Genomic DNA, 7,041 nt, shown 5'->3' with positions numbered 1-7,041 from the left:
TAGCAAAAGTAAGACTACCGCAATATAATGTGCATCTTGCTTCTTCAATCTTCAGCAGACAGAATAGTAATGATAATGTTCGCAAACATGTGTGTTATTTCAAGTTTATGATGACATTTCAAGATATAAAATAAAAAAATTAAGCCATAAAGTGCTTCAAATGGAATTTCCAGTAACCAACTCATTATTATCTAATTGTTAGACACATAGTTTGCAAACTATAACAAAACCACTAAAAGATAAAATGAGCATGTTTCTTTTATGCATTTTTCTAAGCATCATTTCATTTGAATGGACAATTTCGATATGCCAGTGTTTATACACGATTGATTTTATGAATATGGGCAATGAAGTTAAGTTAACGTAAGGTGTAATGGTCAGACTGGCATGCTTGTTTACTTTTGTTCTTGTACAAATATACCTCCAGTTTTAAGAGTGAATATTTGAGGTTTATTCATAGCAAACAAGGGGTACGGAAGTGTTTGCGATGTAGCATTTTTCTGTTAAAAGTCAGCCTTACTTGAGTAAGGTACAAATGGACTATATATATATATATATATATATATATATATATATATATATATATATATATATATATATATATATATATATATAGTCCATATGTGTGTGTGTGTGTGTGTGTGTTTGTGTGTGTGCGTGTGTGTGTGTTTGGTAGATATATGTTTCCCGTGATGGGTGTATGATCGAAATAACAGACAAATTAATAGATGAATGGAAGAACACTCATATTAATAGATGAAGGGAGGGACACTTAGGTTAGTGTACCGTTTGAGACATATTGGGTGTTTAGAATCCTAAATTACAGACGGATTGTTCAGATACCTGAGTACTGTTCAGAGGTATGCAATTAAGCCTCTTTCCCGTGTGTCATAAGCACTGAAGCAGTTACCTTTAAACGGGAAGAGTGTAATGTTAGTATTATTGTAAAGAGCACGTGAAAACTATTGTCCGATATGTCGCGCCTTCATGTTATGCTTCATAGTAACACTATTATTGACGATAAATAGGATATCGCATTTATTTCCTTAACTTACAATAGGTTCGGGATACAGAATTATAAAGAAATATAAAAACGCTAGAGATAACAATCTTCATTTGAGGCAACTGAAGATTCATTGATAGGTTCTGCCAGGATAAATACGGGTAAAATAAAAGGAAATTATTCAACTTGAAATACTTTATTTGTTTTGGATTCAGTTACGCTATACCCTTGTGCCGTTTGGAAGAAATACCCTTTGGAGAATTTATTTGAAACAACAACAGTAAGGTAAGCACTAGTTATATTTGTATATATAAGTAATATAATGGGACACATTATGCCAAAGTGGGACCCCAAGAAATATTGGGTAAACGATTTTAGATCCAAACGGGAAATTTACATAGCCCTGCCATGTTCAAAGATATATATTGTAGCATAAGGTGACTGGCATCGTTCGAAGGAAATAAAGTATTATGTCATACATTTCACACGCGTTGGTCTGTTAGCTCTGTTTAGAAATGAACTCATTATCGTCCGAATCAGTCATGTTGTAACATGTGGGTTCTATTTTGAAGGGTAATGTAATTTATTGGAGTTTGTCTTCACTTCATGGTTTTATGTTTGTTTTGTAAAAATATATCATGACAGGTGTATTTGCCAATGAAATGTGCGTTCGTCTTACCCTAAATCAAAGACCGTACTTTGGTTTGCTCACCAGCTAAACCAGTCTATATAATTCACATACAACCCTATTATCTCGCTTATAAAGTTAAAATCTCTACCCCATTTTATGACATATTCACCCTACACTATCATCCTTTTAAAAAACAACACTACTTTCCTCATAATACTTACATATAAAAAATATAAATATAATACAAAAAACACTTTATCTACTTCCAACAATTCATTATCTACGATCTAGTCAACAATTATGCATTATCCACCAACTAATTAGCAACTATCGACACCTAGTTTCTTACCAGTAGTCACCATTTTATCTACTATTTGACACGCAGTGATCTGCTGCTAAATCAAACAATTATTTACTATAAATAGCCAGTGACCAGCTATCCACCTACTTGTTGTGCGCTATAAATGCCAGGATTTCTACTATCAAGCACACATTTTATTTAAGATCTTCATAATTATTTACAAACAAGTGTACCATACCATCAGAATGACCGCTCGTCATAATTAAAGTAAACCTCCTAACAAATACTTCCGATAGCAGTGGCTATCACCAACACATCTACTGCCCCACATTGTAGGATTTAAAAGAAGGAGCATAAAATAGAGTAGACCCGTTTTCAAAAAAAATAACTTCTTTATCTCCCCTTACTCACCCTAAAATCCTCTTTGCCCGATCCAGAATATCCATACTATCCCAATCGCTCCTTTTTCAAAACAAAACTAACACGATATATACAAAGACGAGGATCTAAAGAAAGAGGTGTATTTTTGTATGTCTTTCAATGTGTGAACATGTTTATATTGAATCACACCTTTTGATCGACCTCGTCCAATAATGTTTGCTCTTCGAAGTATAGTAGATGTACGAGACTCAAAGTAATATGAATACTTAAGGATTTACCATTTATTTTTACTTTTATTTAAGTACGAAACCAAACAAAATCGCTTTTTAAACTGCATGATCTGCGAAAAAAATAACTTGTTACTCCTGAGAATTAAATTTTAGATCTAGTATGGACATAACAACTAAAATTCTTTAAAATGAGCTCTTCAGTCCATCTCGATAATCAGCTTGTAAATATTTTATAAAAATTAAATATAACTGCTAATGTGGAAGCAAAGGAAGGTCTGTGAGCGGTGCAAAAGTATATTATTTCATGCTGATACATTCATGAACCGAAAAATATTCAAACGGATCTTTCTAATCAGATTGCTGGAAAGTATAATGAAGAAAGATAATATTAATTAATCGCCACTGAACTGAAATGTATGTGCAATTACATTCTAGAAACTTACACAATTTACTGAAATAGTCGGTACTTAATGTCTATACACAAGATGCCGCTATCGCTTGACCGGTTTGAAGCAGCTGTTCCGTTTTTTAGTGCCGTTTTCATGATATTTGTGCTTGCTGCCTGTTTTCATCTTCTTTATTCTGTTCATTAAGTATTGGCTGTTAAATTCGTATGTGTTTCTTCATCTCTTTGTTTTGGAAACGAGAATAATTAGACTTTTTCTCAGCTGTCTTGCTCCACTGTGTTTGAACAAACCGCCATCACGTGATACTCGCCTGTCAACCCGTTTAATGCTACGATGGACCCTCATTAATTGCTTTAAATGTTCACCCCTTGGCTCTCCACACTACATTGTGCACCAGACTAAACGAACTGGGTCCTCATTCATCATTACCTAAATGTAAACAGAAGCGAAAAAAGAAACGTTGTTTCAAAGCTGGCCGGCGTAGAACAGGAAGAATAATTCCAGTTATCTCCCTTATTTCGGCACAACCATTTGAAAAAATTTCGACTGTTAATTTAGATAACCTAATTCAAATCCCAATTAATTCGTCAACCTTTGTGTCAACTATCCAAGAAATAACTCTGCGCATTGCATTAATTTTATCAACGACCAAAATGTTGACATATTTTTCTTGACAGAAACATGGCTAAAAACATCAGGCGATGAGCTCAAGTGTGCGGATCTAACACCCACTGGTTACTCCATCAAGTCGTTCCCCCGTAATTCTCGCGGAGGTGGAATTGCTGTCATCACAAAGAACTCCATGATAAAACGTCTTAAGTACACCACAACATTCAATTTCGACAACACATCGTTTGAACTAGTCCAAACCACACTCACACTGGAGCAAAGGTCAGTCCATTTTTTCTGTCTATCGCCCTCCTCCTAGTAGAAAAAACAAGCTGGCTGACTCTCTCTTTTTGGAGCAGTTTACGAATCTCCTGGACTATGGAAATTCGATAGGTGGCAACCTGATTATTCTTGGAGATTTCAACTTTCACTTTGACTGTCCTGGAAACTGAAATACATCAAAACTCATAGATTGCATTAATGTTTTCAACCTCAAACAGTCAGTAACCAACCCACCCATAAACATGGTCACATTTTAGACTGGATTCTTCATAGACCTGATGATAACATTCTACGGTCCTCCAAGGTATCCCATGACCTTGCATCATATCACCTTTGCATTATATGCCATCTTGACGTATCAGTCCCTAACCCTCCACCTTTAGCTGCTACTAAGAGAAACCTCCGTATGATAAATAGAACCAAATTAATGCACGACATCCAAGCTAACCTAACAACTTGCTTACCTCCTACCGCAGAACAACTCGATAACTGTCTGCGTTCATTACTTGACAAACATGCCCCAGCTACCAAGTGCAGAGTATCAATTCAAAAGTGTTCTCCATGGTATAGCAGTGTTAGGGACCAGCTTCGCACTGCTAAAAGAGACCGCCGTAAAGCTGAGAGGCTTTGGCTTTCCACCAGACTCACTATTTATAAGCAAATCTATGAAGTCGCTAAGAAGAATGTCACAAATATAGTCCATGCAGCAATATCAGCCAACTACACTATTAAGATCATGGAAAGTTCCAGCTGCAAAGAGCTCTTCGAGATTATTAACAAGCTAATGTCAAAGAACAAATCAACACCACTTCCAACTATCTTCTCTCCAGTCGACCTTCCGGACATATTTGCAAATTTTTTCCGTGACAAAGTATAAACCATTAGAGATAAGCTTGACATCACAATTTCAGTTGGGATACAGAATTTGAGCGGCAAGCATTAGCAACATTTGAACCCGTCTCTATGGATTTCGTACGTACAATCCTGATGAAGAGTGCACCAAAGTCTTGTGAACTTGATCCAATTCCAACACCACTGCTACTTGAGTGCTTAGATCCAGTATTGCCTTCACTAACTGATGTTATTAATACCTCTCTGTCATCTGGGGAATGCCCATCATTTTTCAAAACTGCCATTGTAAAGCCTTTGCTGAAGAAACCAACACTAGACCATAACGATTTAAAGAACTACCGCCCAGTTTCTAATCTCCCATTCATTTAAAAAATCTTAGAAAAGGTTGTTCTATCATCGTTTCATTTATATGGCCTTAGTAGCGATATCACTTTGGAACTACTTTATTTTATATATTTGGGAAATATACCTGCCCTTGTGTACATTTTCTAAACTTATAGCTTCATATTTAAGCCTATTTCATTTTTCGACTCTGTGTTCTCCTCTCTCTCTCTCTCTCTCTCTCTCTCTCTCTCTCTCTCTCTCTCTCCCTCTCTCAGTTTAAGCATATTTTAATGCAATGGGAATAATATATTTGCAAAAGCACAGTTTTCAAAATAACAGGAAACGTGTCCAAAAGATCGTAAATGTTCCTCTTCATTATTAAATAAAAACACGGCAGCAAAATTATATCTGGTTCTCGTTATGTTTGCCTGTCTCTCTCACACACGCCAAAAAATTACCGTAAGTCCGATTACACCGCGTCTAACACATCCCTTAGAAAACACATCTGGTTGTTAGTTGATTCCCTGTCACAAACTGAAACTTGAGCTAGCAATTAGGCAAATTAGGCAGTTCATGATGTGTAAAATAATTAAATTATGACATTGTCGGTGTACTTTGTCGTTGTGGATCAAAGTGGATCGATGACCTTCGGCTGGTTAAGTTGGACTTCTATCAGTTATTTCATAAAAACACTGAACTGTATCAGTGTGAGAATATGAATAACTCCATAAATGGCGGTTTCATTTATATGGCCTTAGTAGCGATATCACTTTGGAACTACTTCTTTTATACATTTGGGAAATATATCTGCCCTTGTGTACGTTATCTAAACTTATAGCTTCATATTTAAGCCTATTTCATTTTTCGACTCTGTGTTCTTCTCTTTCTCTCTCTCTCTCTCTCTCTCTCTCTCTCTCCATGAACGAAATATCTTACAATAGGTCGAGCACATTTATATAGGCAACGAGGTGACATCAAAACAATCCATAGAACGAACCCCAAACAATAAAAAGAAGGTTGGAATATGAGCTTTTTTAAAAACGGGTTTCCACATTCCAAATTTTTAGCCACTGAATTAGTTTGGCCAGCCTTTATGCCATAATCAGTGCACTACTAACATTTCCAGTTACACTCAATGACAATCAGTTCATAATTTTAAGCCCAAATACTCTATTAAATACAACAGTAAAATTATTTAATTAGTGTTTTAGCTCTTATCTGACCCATACGCATGTTTAAACCAGAAGAGAAACGGGGATTAAGAAGTGCATAGTTGCAAAAAGAAAAATAAATTAATTCACAGTCAAAATTCGTGGGAAGCATCTGCTACCGAACTAGATTTCAATTGTACCGAGGTCAAAATTCGTGCCTGAATGCATAAATAAGGAAAATGACACAAACAAGCAATAACAAAATATTTATAGGTAAGCACATACTAATTACAAAATATATAATAAGTGTTGAATATAGATTCAAAGAACACAAAATAACATGTCATAATTATTACAAATGTATTTTATTTACCCGTCCTAGGACGGGATTCAAACAACGTAAAAATACTTTGCAAAATTGGATGGGCGAGTTTAAATGATTGTTTGATCATAAATTTAAACTAGAAATTATATATATATATATATATATATATATATATATATATATATATATATATATATATATATAATATATATATATAATATATATACACACATATATATATATATGTGTGTGTGTGTGTGTGTCTGTGTGCGTTCCTATGTGTGTATTTTGTAGATAGAAAGGTCATTGTCAAGATAGTTGGATGGTTGTATAAACAAATATACTGTTTATGGATGGAAGGACGGTCCAAAAGATCAGTGTGCGGATGAATTTTTTGGTAGTGTTTAAAGTCCTACAGTAGAGACTAGATGATGTAGAAGTTTTCCATCTCATGGCAACTTTACACCTGATAGGAATTACATCTATATAATTCATCGGTGCGTGCTACGTATGATATCAAACATGCCGTAGTTATTATTAAACTA

General features: G+C 35.0%; 1 long non-coding RNA gene across 1 annotated transcript; it reads left to right on the top strand.

The window, feature by feature from the left end:
• Positions 1–1,116: 1,116 nt before the first annotated feature.
• Positions 1,117–5,425, top strand: LOC149786783 (uncharacterized). The gene is made up of 2 exons (XR_016425221.1): positions 1,117–1,288; positions 3,631–5,425. It is a non-coding gene; the product is annotated as an uncharacterized LOC149786783 (long non-coding RNA).
• Positions 5,426–7,041: the final 1,616 nt, after the last annotated feature.

Source organism: Sinohyriopsis cumingii, chromosome 12, assembly GCF_028554795.1.
Source record: "Sinohyriopsis cumingii isolate HCF-2022 chromosome 12, ASM2855479v2, whole genome shotgun sequence".
NCBI classification, from domain to species: Eukaryota; Metazoa; Mollusca; class Bivalvia; order Unionida; family Unionidae; genus Sinohyriopsis; species Sinohyriopsis cumingii.
The sequence above is the reverse complement of the archived record's forward strand: the minus strand, read 5'-3'. Positions and strand labels throughout refer to the sequence as shown.